The following is a 16,852-nucleotide window of genomic DNA, read 5'->3' as shown; positions in this document are numbered from 1 at the left end:
CCGAGGAAAGAGGCCTGGAGCAGATTCTGTCTCAGAGCCCTCAAAAGGAACAAAGCCTGACTTCACCCTGATTTTGGACTTCAAGCCTCCAAAACTGTAAGATAGTAAGTTCCTGTTGTTTGAGCCACCCAGTTTATGAGGTTTTGTTATGGCAGCCCTAGAAATCAATATGCTCAGTATGCATACATCTTCTAACCAATTCCAGTGGTGGCCTCCAATGGACCATGCCTCACAGGGTCCACACCCTTATTAGTATTAGTCTCCTCCCTTTAAATCTGTGCTGGGCCCATGACTTGTTTTAACCCGTAGAATGTGGCTGAAGAGATGCTATGCCAGTTCTGGGCCTAAGCTTTAGGTAGGAAGGTCTGGCGTTTGTGTTTTGCCAAGCCCTAAGCTGCCATTTAAGGAATCTGGCCACCCTATTGGAGAGACTCTGTGGAAAGGGAGAGACCAGAGCCTACATGGAGACAGAAAGGCCCAACATCTCACACATGCCAGCTGAAGTCAGTCTTCCAACTGTTCCTGCTAAGGTGTCACAGATGTCAGGAAGCCACCTTGGACATGATAGCTGCAGCCATTTTTCTGATTGCTGTTGCGTGGGAGACCCCCAGGTGGGATCAGCAGGACTGCTCATTCAATCCACTCAATGGTAAGTGATCACAAAAAGCTACTGTATTTTAAACCGCAGAGTGTTGGGGTAGCTTGCTACATAGCAATAGATGGTTGAAATACTCCTTTACTCTACAGCAGTAGAACTTCTAAGAGACCAAGTGCTGGCCAATGGGATGTTAGGAGCAATACTGTGTCCTACTTCCTGGACTTGTCCTTAAATACCTTTCCCCCTTCTTCCTCCATCCTGCTCTCTGGAATGCAGTGGTGGAGTCCATCTTAGACAGTATGTGAGTAACATCCTAGAGACAGCTGAGCATCAATACAGAAGGAGCCTGGGCCCCTGCCATGCCAGCCCCAGAATATTACGTGGCAAAGAAGGAACTCCTTGTTTATGTTATTTGGGGCTTCAATTACAGCAACTTATCCATATCCTAATGAATACATAAGGGACAATGTATTGATGAAACGGTTTACAACTTTTTCTTAGGAGGCTTCTCAACATGTTTTACAATTTTTTTTTCAGGAGGCCATTTTTCCACACCACTGAATTAGGACACTGCCTCAAATGAAAGAAAAGGAACTAAAATATAGGCTAGTACATGAGATTACATGTGCATATCTATGACATTTTTTCAGATTAAAATATTAGTTCTATGTTCTTAGTAGTTAGTTCTTAGTACACTCAGAAGGAATTTGGGAAAAATAGAAGGCAGTGTCCATTTTGTGTCTAAAGATTCACAATGCAGACGAACCTGTTAAAATTCCATAGTACTTAAAGTGTTTGACTTAACTAGGATCCCGTGCAGCTCTCTCTGGGAAACAGTCTGATCCAGGCATGACTAGAATGGTTCCTATTGACATTGTGCATATTTCAGTGAGGATGAACACTGGAATCTGTGCCCAAAGCATGGAGGACTAAATTGTGTTACTCAGAAGGTTTACCAGGTAATGCCCTGCTTCTCTTTTCAGTAACCCTTTGGGGCATTTATATTCTGATTGTGTTCACTTTAAGGATTGGCTAGGCATCTTGAAAGACTTCCTTCCCAGCCTCTGGACACTGCAGGTTAGATGCCTTTTTCTCCAACAAAGCCCAGGGGAATCTTTCCCATTTCCCCAAGCTGCCTGTTCCTTCTTCCTTGATTTCTTTTCCCAGAGTTTGTTTGGAATGAGGTTTTTGCTCATTCTTCTTTTACATGTAATCTGGAAGCCTCAGGCCAAGTCCAGTCCACGGCCATCCACTGTTCTGGCTTCTGGGGGCATTTGGCCTGGGCAGTCCCACAACCTTCTATGAGTTTATAGAGGGAATTCGGTAAGCCTGAGTTCCCTCAGCTGTGAGATAAAGGGAGCAACAGAAGGAGCTAAAGCTTTAGAGTTTTGAGAACATTTAGATGGGTCCACTTGGTCTTTGGATGGATGTCCTGGTCAACTTGAGGGCAGTGGAGCCAACCTGTCTATCTGAATCACATTCTGTACCCTTGTAGAAAGAAAGATTGGAAGAGCTACAAGAGAGCTCCATATCCAGAAAGTCTGGAGAGTAGCCAAACTTTCACAGTTCAGTCAGAACTAAATTCACATTCACTGCAGAGTCAGCCAGTTCTTCAAGCGTCTTTTTGCTAGTTCCTCTGATTCTGATTTCTCATTTTTCCTTTCTCATTAATCCCTTCCCTCTGCTTAATGTCTGTTTCTGTCTTTCTCATAAAACTGCTGGAAAAAATTTATAGGTTTAAGGAGATAAAATCAAGGCCTTTGGAAACTTTCTGTACTTGGGTCATGACAAAGACTACCCTTGACCAAATTCCAGTCAGGCTCCTCTGAGCTCTCTTCTTGACTAGACTTTAACCTCAGCCTGAAAAACTGCAGACTTCCTTCACGTATGATTTTGTCACCCCTAACCCCACTAAGAGACTTGAACAAGCACCAGCATAGTTTATAACAGCTCAAAGCTGCATGCCTAGGATATCTGGCCCCCTTAACATGCCTGCCTGAGAAAGCTTAGCATTACCAGGAGAATTTAGAATTTGTTCCAGCCAAGACCTATAAATGGGCAGATAAGCACCTGTACCCCCTCTTAGAGCACTTACTGAACAAAGCTTGTAATTATAAATCCTTCCTCTACCCCTTCCAGATGTCCTTATACTACCCAGAACTTTCTTCTCAAGGACCTGAGAACTGTCTCTGAAAAGCCAATACTGAAGGGGATAACTTCTTTTTCCAGCCCAGTGGGTACCTTGCTCTAACTCGCACCACTGTCTCCAGTTGTAAAGCCAGGAAAGGTTTGTTTTTCCTCAGATAAAAGCTAATGAGGAAATGCGGATGGCCTAGTTACGTGGACCAACCCTCCTACATACCTCTCAGAGCCTTGCCCTAAGCACATCATGACCTGTAAAAGGTCTCCTGCCCTTTGTTTTGGTCAAGTTGAGTTCAGTTCATGCTAGACTCTTTTTCCTATTGCAGTAGTTATCAGTGAATAAAATCTATCCTCTCTGCCTTACCTAGTGTCCTGCTTGGTTTATCTTTGACAGTCAGACTGTTGCTTGCATTCGGCTTTTCCTGGTCTCCACATGCTCTTGACTTGATCTTATTCCTCTTCACATTTTCATCTTTCTTTTCCACTGAATATTGGAAGTGCAATGGCCAGATTCTCCTGACAAAGGACAAACCCGGTTCACACTGAAGCACAACAGACAGTGTGTGTTAGCACCTGGCTAGGTTATAGTCATTAACATATTATCTGATTTCTTCTTTCTGAAAGGTTGACTCATATAATGGGTTAAGACAAAATAAAAATTTATTTTATCTGGCCTCTTTCTTCTCTTTCCTTCAGTCTTTTCTGTTCTTCCTCTTATCACCTTAGCATCGGGGTGTACCCAGAATATTACATTGGGGACCTTAAATTATATTCAATGTATGAAATAAAATTCATTTTCCCAACATAGCTCTGCTTAACTAAAGCAAACTTCTGAGCTCTTCCAATCCTCAGAGCAAAACCTTAGGTTCACCTTTTTCTTCTCTCCTTTTCTTGTCCTTCCTGTCAAAAAACATTGTCTTTTCCATACCAGTTCAGAACTGCAGGAATGCTCAGAGTAGAAACTTACAGGGACATTCCTCCACTTGATATTTGGGTGACTGTGTTTCTTGCTGAGTGCTTAGTGAGAACCAGTTTGGCAGGAGATGACTTAACTGGATGTCTTGCCAACTCTGGAGTGGTGCTTGAGGAGAAGTGTCATTGCTGAGAAGCCAAAGGGTTGGGTGTGCATCCAGTCACCCCAACTGCAATTCAGTGCAGTGACTGTGGATCTTCCAGATTTCCCTGCTCATACTAACGTGTGCATGTGGTACTGTGGTGATTAAGGACAAACCAGACAGGCGTCTCTATCAGCAGGACCAGCAAAGTGGAGACTAGGGAGTGTAACACCAATGACAAAATCCAAACTTCCAAGAAGGAGACAAAATTCTTTATCCAGAAACCATACAGGAAATATTGTAGGACACTTTAAAAAGTATATAGTAAACAGCCAGTAAATTTTAGCTATGCTATAGGCACTGTGATGAATGCTTTATAAACATTATCTCATTTGATCCTCTCAACATCCAAAGTGAGGAGGTTCCATTACCACCTCTTTATTTAAAAATGGAGCTGAGAGAAAGTAGAAGAGCAAGGACTTAAACTCAAGATCTGATCCTTCTGCATCTCTCTGACTTTACATCCTTACTAGGCAGTTGCTGGGTCACCCCACTGAGCTTCTGGCTCTTCCTCCAAAAGCCATCATCTCCATTTGTCCTGAGCACCTGCTGTTTCCTTGGCCTGGACTCCCCTTCCCTTTGATCTCTCCCTTTCTTCATCCAAGTCTCAGTTCAAATATCACCTTCCCAGCAAGGTATTCTTTAACTCTCCAATCTAGAGTGGCATGCCTCACCTTTATTAACCTTTGTCTCCAATAGCCTACTTTATTTTTCCTTTTAGCAATCATTTTTTTCAGCCGGGACCTCTCCCCTGAAATCCAGGCTGTGATAACCAATTGCCAACTTGACAGGTCCATGTGGCTGCCTGTAAGCCTCCTCAGATTTCCTGGGTGTCACATCCAAGAGTGACATCTGACCCCCATCCCGCCTTTTCTCCAATCTGTTATTGCTGCAATCTTCCTCATTTCAATTTTTGGCGACTCTAGTCTTCCAATCCTCAGGGTGAAAACTTAGGTTCACCTTTCACTTCTCTCCTTTTCTTGTCCCTCTTGCCAAATCTGTCAGCAAATCCTGTTCTCCACCTTCATCTTAGATCCTGGCTCCAGCCACTTCTCACCACCTCTACCTCAGGTTTACCTCCTGGCCTAGTCACTATCCCCGCCTCTCACCGAGATTATTGCAATGATCTCCTAACTGATTTTCCTGCTTCTGCTCTAGATCTCTTCAGTTCATTGTTCACATAGCAGCCAAAGCAGCCCTCCTAAAATATTAGATCACATCACTCCTCTGCATAAAACCAACCAATATGTTTCTATCGCACTTAGAGGAAGAGCCAAAGCCTTCGCAATGGGTTATCAGATCCAAAACTCTCTGTCCTTGGTGACCTTTCTGAACTCATCTCCTAGATAATAAGAAAAAGTGATCAATAGCACTTATTACAGATATGCTTGTCATGCATTTATGCTTTTCAGTTAGAATGTAAACACCATGAATACAGATGCCGGCATGCAGCAGGTACCCAATAAATTTATTTTTAATTTTATTTTATTTTTAGGGGGGTGTGGCAGGTGGCCGATACAGGGACCCAAACCCTCAACCTTGGTGTTATGACCCATAAATATTTATAAAATGAATGAACGTACAGGTGAACCCAGACCATCTGACTTCAAAGCCCATGCCCTTAACCCACCATACACCACACCGTAAAAACAGATGGACTTTAGCTCTCTTCGATTTTACTATACACTCTAAGTCCCTTGAACTTTCCCAAGTATTTTTTTTTTTTACAATGGCAATTTGACACTATATTTGTCAGCTTTTCTCTGTTAAAGGGGGTTTCACAACTTTATGTTTTTCTTTTATGCTAATGATTACCAAATCCACTATTTCAGGTTCCAGACCTGAATTTTCAAGTAGCTGCTGTGAAGAGGCCTGGCTTTCTAGAATGAGTAAGAAAATTCATGCCAAGTCCCAGCATAAATGATGTAGCCAATGAAGGGTAGTTACGTTTCCTTTATCAAGACAAAGAAAATGCACAAATTGATTAAGCTTTAAGATGGGTCTACAGATGGGGGAGGTGGGACCCGGGAGTGGGGTGGCTCCTTGGCCAGCTGAACATCTGTTTATTTAATGGCCCTCAGAATGTCTGTTCTGTAGGCTTCCCCCTCATCAGCCATCAGAATGCAGAAGTGAACACCGATCTCCTGTCACCACCCCTGCAGACATTTCTACTTCCTTCCTCTTCACTGTAAAAACAGGTGCTGTTACTCTCTTGAAAGGATTTTCTCATAAGAGAGCCACAGATGCATTTTTTGGGCTAAACGTTCTTGAGTATTTTAGCAGACTTTCAGCCACATTCCTTCCTAGCTCCGTGCTGTTGGGCAAGTCACATCATTTTTTTCCTTTTGATAAAAGTAGGTTCCTCTCATCTGTAAAATGGGTACATTATTGACTCTGTCTGGTGCTGTGAGGCTCAAGTGATATAATAGAAGACAATAGTATTTTAAAGCTACTAGATCTATAATAAATATATAAATAAATCTATAATCTAGATTTATAATATAAATCTTGATTTATCTTATAATAAATGTATTATATGTAAAAATATCAATAAGTCCTCCTACAGAGTGTAAACTACTCTTATCTCAGAATTTTATCTTGAAGCACAAGTGCATGCCTTTTGGATTTGTTTATTTGTTTTTTCTTTACTGAGCTATAACTGACAAATAAAAATTGTATATATATAAGGTGTACAACATGATGTTTTGATATACATATACATTGTGAAATGATTACCACAATTAAGCTAATCAACATATCCATCACTTCACATAATTATCTTTTTGAATGTGGTGAGAATACTTAAGATCTGCTCGCTTAGTAAATTTCCAGTATGTAATACACGATCATTAATATGCAATACATAATATAGTCACCTTGCTGTACATTAAGTCTCCAGAACCTAATCATCTTATAACTACTAGCTTGAAGTACATGCTTTTGGAAAAAGAAGTTGCATTGCTTTCTTCCACCACAACCCCTCCAAAGTGCAGTTACTATAATTTGAGGCTTTTCCCTCAAGAGATTTCTAGGGCCTGTACAGAGAAAGACAAAGGAGTAACAGTTTTTCCAATCATCTGAGGCTTATTCTGACCTTTCTTTCTATGGCTCGGTCTTGCTTCCATTTATTTTTAAGTTTTATGCTTGTTGTTGTTAAAATGTAATAAAATACAATAACATAAAACAACTTTTCTGTAGTTAGTTGAGGAACCTCCATACTATTTTCCATAATGGCTGTGCAAATTTACAGTCCCACCAATAGTGTAGGAGGATTCCCCTTACTCTGCATCCTCGCCAGCATTTCTAATTCTCTTTTTTTATAATAGCCAGTCTAACTGGGGTGAGATGATATCTCAGTGTGGTTTTGATTTGCATTTCTCAGATGCTGAGTGACGGTGAGCATTTTTTTCATGGGCCTGTTGGCAACACAAAATGGACTAAAACAGAAAATTGGTACCGAGGAGTGGGGTGCTGCTATACAGATACGTGAAAATGTGGATGCAACTTTGGAACTGGGTAATGGGCAAAGGTTGGAGGAGTTTGGAGGACTTAGAAGAAGAGAAAAAGACGAGGGAAAGTTTGGAATGTCTTAGAGACTTATGTGGTGGCGAGCAGAATTCTGATAGAAGTGTGGACAGTAAAGGCCAGGCGCATGATGAGGTCTCAGATAGAAACGAGGAACTTATTGGGAACTGGACAAAAGATCATCCTTGCTACACCATGGCAAGGAACCAGGCTGCATTGTGTCCATGCCCTTGGACTTTGTGGAAGGTGGAACTTAAGAGTTGTGAACCAGAGCATTTGGCGAAAGAGATTTGTAAGCAGCAAAGCATTAAGCAAGCTGCATGGTTGCTTTTAAGAGCCTACTCCGAATTATGGCAGCAAAATCATGGTGTAAAGCCAGAATTTAAAAGGGAATCAGAGCATCAAGATTTGGAAAATTTGCAGCCTGGCCATGCAGTAAAGAAGCAGAGAGCAGGAGAACATAAGGGTGAAGCAGATAGACTGGTTGCTAAAGACATTATCTTGGTGGTGAGGCAGCCAGATGCTAATAGCGGAGAAAATGAGAGGAAAGCCCTAAAGGCATTTGAGAAGTCTGGAAGGGTGCCCCACCCATCACAGGCCCTGAGGCCTAAAAGGACTGAGTTGTCCCGGGGGACAAACCTGGGGCACAGCTGCCCTCGGGATCCTGCTCCCTGCATCCCAGCTGCTCCGGCTGGAGCAGCCCCAAGTGTGGTTCATGCAGCAGCCCTGGAGAGTAGAAACCTTGGTGGTGTCACCCTGGTGTTAAGTCTGCAGGTCGGCAGGATGTGAGAGCAGTGGAGGCATGGCAGCCTCCACCCAGATTCCAGAGGATGTATGGAAAAGCCTGGGGACCCAGGCAGAGACCTGCCACAGGGGCGGAGCCACCGCAGAGGTCATCTACTAGAGCAATGCTGAGCAGAAAAGTGGGGTCACAGCCCCCACAGAGAGCCCCCACCAGGGAAATGTCTAGTACAGCCAAGGCAGCAGGGCTGCCGCCAGGACCCCAGAACTTCAGGGCCACTGGTAACATGCAACACAGGCCTGGAAAAGCCACAGGTACCAGTGTGGCCCACCATGCTCTGCCTGGCAGAGGTGTGGGAGTGAGGCTGCCTGATGCTTTGTGGGCCCAGATGAACCATCATGCCCAGGATGCAGGACTTGGAGTCAAGGAAGATTATTTTGGACCTTTAAGATTTAATGTCTGTCCTGCTGGGTTTTGGACTTGTTTAGGGCCTGTTTCTCCCTTCTTTTGGCCTATTCCTCCCTTTTGGAATGGGAACGTGTACCCAATGTCTGTTCCACCATTGTTTCTTGGCAGTAGATAAATATGGTTTTGACTTTTACAGGTTCACAGCTGGAAGGACTTTTGCTTTTGGTCTCAGAGGAGACTTTGGACTTTGGACTTTTAAGTTGGTGCTGGAACAAGCTAACACTTTTGGGACTGTTAGGATGGAATGATTGTATTTTGTATGTGAGAGTGACATGAGTTTTGGGGGGCCAGGGGTGGAATGATGGAGTTTGGATGTGTTGTCCCCTCCAAAACTCACGTGGAAATTTGATCCCCAATGTGGCAGTGCTGGAAACGGATTGAGTCATGGGGGCAGATCCTTCATGAATGGATTAATGCTCTTCCTAGGGGTAGGGGGATTAATGAGTGAGTTCTTGCTCTATTAGTTCCCATGAGAGCTCGTTGCTTAAAAAGACCCTGGCACCTTCTCTCTCTCTCTTGCTTCCTCTCACCATGTGATCTGCTTGTACTTGCCAGCTGCCTGCCACTTTCCACCACAAATAGAAGCAGCCTGAGGCCCACGCCAGATGCAGCTGTCCCAGAATCGTAAGCCAAATAAACCTCTTTTCCTTATAAACTACCCAGTTTCAGGTATTCTGTTATAGCAACACAAAATGGACTAAAACAGTTCCCCTTTATCTGCATCCTTGCCAGCATTTCTAATTCTCTTTTTTTATAATAGCCAGTCTAACTGGGGTGAGATGATATCTCAGTGTGGTTTTGATTTGCATTTCTCAGATTCTGAGTGATGTTGAGCATTTTTTTCATGGGCCTGTTGGTCACGTATATCTTCCTTTGAGAAATGCCTGTTTAGCTTCTTTGCCCATATTTTAATCAGATTATTTGGTTTTTTACTGTTAAGTTGTTTGAGTCCTTCATATATTCTAGATATTAATCCTTTGTCAGATGCATAGCTTGCAAATATTTTCTTTCCTTCTGTAGCTTGTCTTTTCATTTTGTTAACTGTTTCTTTTGCTGTGCAGAATCTTTTTAGTTTGATATAATCCCATTTGTTTATTTTTTCTTTTGTTGCCTGTGCTTTGGGAGTCATATTCATAAAGTCTCTGCCCAGTCCTACTTACTAAAGTGTTTCCCTATGTTTTCTTTTAGTAGTTTTATAGTTTCAGGTCTTGTATTTAAGTCTTTAATTCATTTTGAGTTGATTTTGGTATGTGGAGAGAGGTACAGCTCTAGTTTCATTCTTCTACATATGTTCTCCATTTTCCCTACAACATTTATTGAAGATGCAGTCTTTTCCCCCAGTGTATGTTCTCATTGCCTTTGTCAAAGAACAGTTGGCTGTAAGTTTGTGGGTTGATTTCTATGTTCTCTATTCTGTTCCATTGATCTGAGTGTCTGTTCGTATGCCAGTGCCATGATGTTTAGCTAACTATAGCTTTGTAGTATAATTTGAGGTCAGGTAGTATTATGCCTCCAGCTTTATTTTTATTTATTTATTTATTTATTCATTCATACATTTATTTATTCATTCATATATTTATTTATTTGTTTGTTTGTTTGTTTTTGCCCAGCTGGCATGTTTATTAGCATTAAACACAAGACTCTTCCCTTCCCCAACACCAGGAAGCCATGTCCATAAAGTTCCAGGCCTCCGAAGCAGGGTCCCTCTGCCTCATTTCTGCAACAAACTCTCAGACCTTGGCAGTAGCCTGAGCTGCCCCCAGGGCTGTGAGCTGCTGAATCTTCTGGTCCATCTTTCCATGACAGCCTGTTTCATGGCATACTTCTCCTGCAGAGCTGCTGAGTTTTCCCCATCTGCTTTGTGAGGAAATCTATCTTACCCTTGAAGAAGTCTTTGGCATCCTCACCTATCTCCTCTACATAGCAGCCAGTTCCCACGTTGATGAGCACATGTTCCACATCATGTAGCCTCCCAGAGACATACGTAGAACTCATCAGTGGGACGAGTAGTTTTTTCCCCTCATTGCTCTTGTTTAGCACATTCAGACAGTCCTTGGCTTCCACATACTTGGTCTGTGCCACCTTGGGCTGAGCAATGAACATGGACAAGAGCTCTACTTCCTGATCCAGCTGGTTCTTGAGCATTTCTAGCTGCAGCAGATTCAGCTTGGTGATGTTAACCGACTGTGCCATGTTGGGAAGGAGGACTCACCTATTTTTTTTTTTTTCTTCTCATGATTGCTTTGGCTATTCAGGGTCTTTTGTTGTTCCATATGAATGTTAGGATTGTTTTTACTATTTGTGGAAGAATATCATGGGTATTCTGATGGGGATTGTATTGAATCTGTAGATTGCTTTGAGTAGAATGGACATTTTTCACAATGTTGATTCTTTCAGTCCAAGAGGATGGAATATCTATCCATCTTTTTGACTACTTTAATTTCTTTCAAAAGTGATTTGTAGCTCTCCTTGTAGAGATCTTTCACCTCCTTGGTTAAACTGGTTCCTAGGTATTTTATTTTTGGGGGTGACTATTGTAAATGGGCTAACTTTCTTGATTTTTTTTTCTGCTAGTTCAATGTTGGAATATAAAAGTGCCACTGATTTTTGCTTGTTGATTTTTGTGTCCTACAACTTTATTGAAATTGTTTATTGACTCTAAGAATTTTTTTGTAGAGCCTTTAGGATCATGTCATCTGCAAACAGGAGCAATTTGACTCCATCTTTCCCAATCCCTATGCCCTTTATTTCTTTCTCTTGCCTGATTGCTCTGGCTAGTACTTCCAATACTATGTAAAATAGGAATGTTGAGAGCGGGCATCCTTGTCTTGTTCCTGTTCTTACTTTTCCCCATACAGGATAATATTGGCAGTGGGTTTGTCATATATGTCTGCTATTGTGTTGAGATACTTTGCTTCTATACCTAATTTGCTTAGTCTTATCATGAAGCAATGTTGAATTTTGTCAAATGCTTTTTCTGCATCTATTGAGATAATCATATGGTTTTTGTCCCTGATTTTGTTGATGTGGTATATCACATTTATTGACTTGCATATGTTGAATCATCCTGGCATCCCTGGGATGAATCCCACTTGATTGGAGTGCGAAATTTTTTTTTGGATGTATCACTATATTCTATTTGCTGTATTCTATTATTCTAAATATTCTATTATCTAAATATTTTATTTCAATATTTTCTTGAAGATTTTTGCATTTATGTTAATCAAAGATATTGGCCTATAGCTTTCTTTTTTTGTTTTATCTTTGTCTAGTTTTGGTATCAGGGTGATGTTGGCCTCACAGAATGAGTTTGGGAGAATGGCCTCTGTTTGAATTTTTTGGAATAGTTTGAGGAGAATTGGTATTAATTCCTCTTTAAAAGCTTGATAGAATTAAGCAATAAAGCCATCTGGTCCTGGGCTTTTTTTTGAGACTACTGATTACTACTTCAATCTCATTGCTGTGTATATACCCATAGGAATAAAAATCATCATGTCAAAGGGATATTTTCACTCCCATATTTATTGCAGCTCAACTTACAATAGCCAAGAGTTGGAACCAACCTAAATGTCCATCATCAGATGACTGGATAAGGAAAATGTGGTATATTTATGCAATGAAATACTACTCTGCCATTAAAAAGAATGAAATACTACCATTCACAGCAACATGGATGAACTTAAAGAAGATTATGTTAAGTGAAGTAAGCCAGGCACAGAAGGAGAAATACGGCATGTCCTCATGCATACGTGGGAGGTAAAACATAAAAAAATAAATTTAAAAAGACAGAAAGAAAGATACAACAATAGCAATAACAGGTTAAACTCTCAAAAGAAGAGAACAGAACTGAGCTTACCAGAGGTGGGAAAGGGTGAGGGGGAAGGAAGGGAAGGGGGGAATTAGTAAAGGGCCATGAAAAAATTATTATATTGTCTAATGTTGAATATACTAATTATCCTGATTTGATCATCACATATTGCACACAGGTGTTGATATTCAATGCTGTACCCCACAGATATGTACAATCAACCATGTTACCATAAAAATAAATAAATAAATAAACTTTTGGAAATATTTTATTTTAAAAAAAAGAACCTTTTAAGTAAGATCTAATTTAAAGAAAGAAAGGAACACATATGAGTTCCTATGGCTGCTGTAACAAACTACCACAAATCACATGGTTTAAAACATCATACAGTTATTCTTTTATAGTTCTAGAGGCCAGAAGTCAAAAGTCATTTTTACCAATCAAGGTGTCACAGGAGAATCATTTTCTTGCTGTCTCCAGTTCAGGTGGCTGCTGGCATTCTTTGGTTCATGACCCCTTCCTCTCTCTTAAAAGCCAGCAGTTTAGCATCTTCAAGTCTCCCTCTGCTTCTGACACCATCACATCTCCTTTCTCTTCTGTGTCAAATCCCCCTCGGCCTCCCTCTAAGAAGGACACTTGTGATTGCATTTTGGGCTCACTTGGACAATCCAGGATAACCTCCCCATCACAGGACCCTTAATTTAATCATATCTACAAAGATCCCATGTAAATAAGATGACATTTACAGGCTACAAGGATCAGGACCTGGATAGCCTTGGGGTCATTATTCAGCCTACCACAGAAAGGGTTCCACTGTTTTTCTTTTAAAAAGTTCAAAGCTATTGAGCTAAATAATAATAATGATAATAATAACTGCAACAATGAACACATATAGTACATTCTGTGTGTCAGATTCTGTTTTAAGCATGTGTGTGTGTGTGTGAATCATTTGTTTCTCACTCTGAGGATTTTTGACTCAGGTCTACTTAAGAAGTTCATGATACCCTCTGGCCCATTATGATACCTTCTTCAATTTTCTACTTGTCAAAGAATTTAGTTAGTTCAGTAACAGCAAAGAAGAGTTATTATAAAAGCAATTGGGAGCAAAAGAGGAGGTGGAAGGATTGTGTATCAATTTGTGTTTCCAATGGGAGGGCAGTTATTTAAATTTGAACTGCAATATGTATGTATCTTAAAGTATAGTTATTGCAAAGTTATAATCCAAAAAAATATTGTTGTTGATGCAATTATTTAATGAGACATGAGTTAATCAGACCACCAACAATAAACTAAATGGATAACGATGAAGCTAAACTAATGGAAATTGATAGTTAAAAGAACAAAAAGAGGCAGAGTAGAGAATACAACCAACTCAGGACAACATTGATGACAGGAGCACTTCCTGAAAACTTCAGGAATTCCGATCCATACCTGTGCTAGCACACGGGCAATAGAAACCTTGATACATTAATAAGCATTACCTAGCAGCCAGTCTTCTGAGAAGAAGACCGAGTTACAGTCCTTAGTAAACTCTAGAATATGCTAATTCTCACTACAGACACCAAATTTTATTAATTCTTACAGACTTACTGTAACTAGCAAGTCTTGATAGTAATGATAATGATGAAAATGCACATTTTGAGCTCTTACTATGTGGCAGTCACTATGCTAAACACTTTGGTACATTAATTTCCTAATATTTGTGTTAGTAGAAATTATGAATCTGAGGCACAGAGCAGTTAAGTGACTTGCTCAAGTTACGCAGCTGAAAAAAAAAAAAATAGTGGAGCTGAGGGAACTCAGGCAACCCCTAAAGTATAAAAATGGAACGGTATGGAATAGTTTGAGCCAAACTGCAAGAATCATCATTTTAGACATCTAGACCACTGCTTCTTCCAGAGTTGATATATAAAACTAGAAGCACTTTTTATGACCTTTACTGAAGCCACCTTAGAATTGGATCATAATCATTAAATTGTCAGCTCCAGGTCAGAGAACCCATCTTGTTCTTTTGTTTCCCAAGGCTCTAGAAAAATGTCTAGCACATAGTAATGGCTCAATATATGTACTACTCTTTCTTTAATTGCTTCACATTACAGAGCCAATAACCAAATTTTACTTCTCTGCTGATCTCAACATTTATTATGTCAGTAAATACGTAGCTATCACCAGCCATGTACCAATCTCAAATATAGTGGTGATAAACTTACACCTGGTCCTGTTTTCAAGGAGTTTGCAGTCTAATGGGGGAGATAGACATAAAGGGGCCATTAAGATGATTTGATGATGAGAAAAGTATAGGTGCCATCTAAGTACACTGTAAAGGGGTTAATCCTAAAGAAAGGCCAGGGAGGGACTTGTGGGAAGTGTTCACGGCTAAGAGCTGAAGATGAGTGGTAGTTAAGTCAGATAAAGGGGGGAGGGTGTGTGGAGAGGGTGGAGAGAGTATCCTGAATAGAAGGTCAGTGTGTTGAAAGGTGCAGAGATAAGAAGGACAAAACAGTTGAGGGCCCACAAGAACTTCAATAAGTTCTTGAGTGTACAGAACAAAAGAGAGAAAGACCAGCCACGAGGCTGGAGAATTAGGCATGGGCCAGCTCTCGGAGGGCCTTGGTAGGAGTATGAACTTTACCCCAAAGCACTGGGAAACCACTGTACAGTTTTAAACAAAATTAGTGTCTTGCTAGGATTTGCATCCAGAATAATTTCATGTGTTGCAGTGCAGACAATGGATTGTAGGACATAAAACAGAAGGTTTTTAGTTAGAAGGCTATTGCCATGGTCATAGTAGGGACAGAGAGAAGCTTTAGAAACAAACCTCTGGCTAACCAAGCAGAACAACCAAGTTACGAATGAAAGTATTAGTTAGAACAAAGTTTTCCACAACTATGTTATTAATCTTATCATTTGTGATCTTTGGAAAGAAAAAGTATGTGCCGTAATTATTATTCTGATTCTAAACTCTGTCCTGAAGGTCAAGAGAGCAGGGCCGTCTTCACATGAAGATGAATCGGGCAGCAGTGCTTAAGTGGTCAGCCATGGAGGGTGCGGGGTGCTGAGGGGCCATAGGGTAGATATTGTAGTTTTCAACTGGAGTTGTGCATCAAAATCATCTGTAGAGCCTCTTACAGATATAGATAATATGGCCCCATCTCAGATCTACTGATTTACAATCTCCAGAGGTGGGGCTGGAGAATATAGCTCCATAGCAGATTTTGATACACTTTGATTAGGAACTTTGTGTGTAGGGCAGGAAGGACTGAGGACCTGAATAGTGCTTTTCAGAGAATACAGAGGTGGGCATTAATAAAGAGGTATAATTTGCAGAACTTAGCAATTGATTGGATGTGACCCAGAAGGCAAAGAGAGGTTCCAGAGATGCAAGTATCTGTGATCATGTGCCAGGCCCTTTACGACCTGGGCAGTGCTTCTGTGAAAACTGGAGAAAGTCACCACTCTGGGCACAGGGCTCGACAACCTGAGCAAAGCTGGATTTCAGTCCCCCATCAGCCCCTCTGCTAGGTGCTCTTTTTAGCCATCAGTCCCTCTGGCAATCCTGGTTTCCCACCTGGAAACCGGAGGTGGAGGAAGCACGGGTGGGCTGGTTTGAAAAGAGCCTGGCCAGTTCAGTTTGGGTCACAGTGTGTTTGATCAGTAGGAGAATACCTGTCTATCTGCAGGCATTAGAACAGGCGAGTGGAAATGGGGGACTACTCCCTAAGACCAGAGCTGAGAGGTATTAGCAAGTGGCAAAAGCCGAAGACACCGCATTGTCTGATATAGCTAAAGGGAAGATCACGGATAAAGCAGAGTTCCCTGGTACTCACGCATAACAGTCACTTAGAAGGTAACCAATGATAGAACAAGCATTCCCTCCCCAGAATGTAATGTTATTTTCCTGAAAACTTCAGGAAAGTTTTCCTGAAACTTAGCTTGAAAAATAGTAAGAAATTTCATGGTAGGGTAACTTCAGGCTTTATGGGAAAAGCAGGACAGAAGAACCAACCTTGCAGAAACTTAGGAATATTATCACATTGTCTAAATTTGAACATTGGAGGGCACACTAACTAAAGCACTGTCCGTAACATTAAACACTGCCTAAATTAAAGGACAATTAAATGCCACGTGTTATCTCCTGATTGCTAGACACCTCTTAGGATCTCTTCCCCCATTTAACTGGGATGGTTGTAAGTTCATTTTGCATTATTGCAGACAATGTTTACTTGCATTTTAAGATATGTTTCCTTTGTTCCTGGGTTTGGCTTCCTGCTCAGGTGTCCAGTCCTTTCTGATGTGGAGTTGTTTTCTCCTGCTTCCTGGAGTAACCTAGTGTTTGTGAAGGAACATTTTCATAACTGAGGAGGTTATTTCTCAAATACCTCTACTTAGGCACAGGGTCATGACAACCTCAGCAGAAGAGAGCACAGAGTTGCAACCTGTCAGTTCCTCTTAGA

The 16,852-nt window shown here is 41.1% G+C and overlaps 1 pseudogene; it reads right to left on the bottom strand.

Moving 5' to 3' along the window:
• Window positions 1-10,300: 10,300 nt before the first annotated feature.
• Window positions 10,301-16,570, bottom strand: LOC134386600 (prefoldin subunit 5-like; annotated as a pseudogene).
• Window positions 16,571-16,852: the final 282 nt, after the last annotated feature.

The sequence above is a fragment of the Cynocephalus volans genome, chromosome 9, assembly GCF_027409185.1.
Source record: "Cynocephalus volans isolate mCynVol1 chromosome 9, mCynVol1.pri, whole genome shotgun sequence".
NCBI classification, from domain to species: Eukaryota; Metazoa; Chordata; class Mammalia; order Dermoptera; family Cynocephalidae; genus Cynocephalus; species Cynocephalus volans.
Note: the sequence above shows the minus strand (reverse complement) of the source record. Positions and strands in the feature narration are given on the sequence as shown.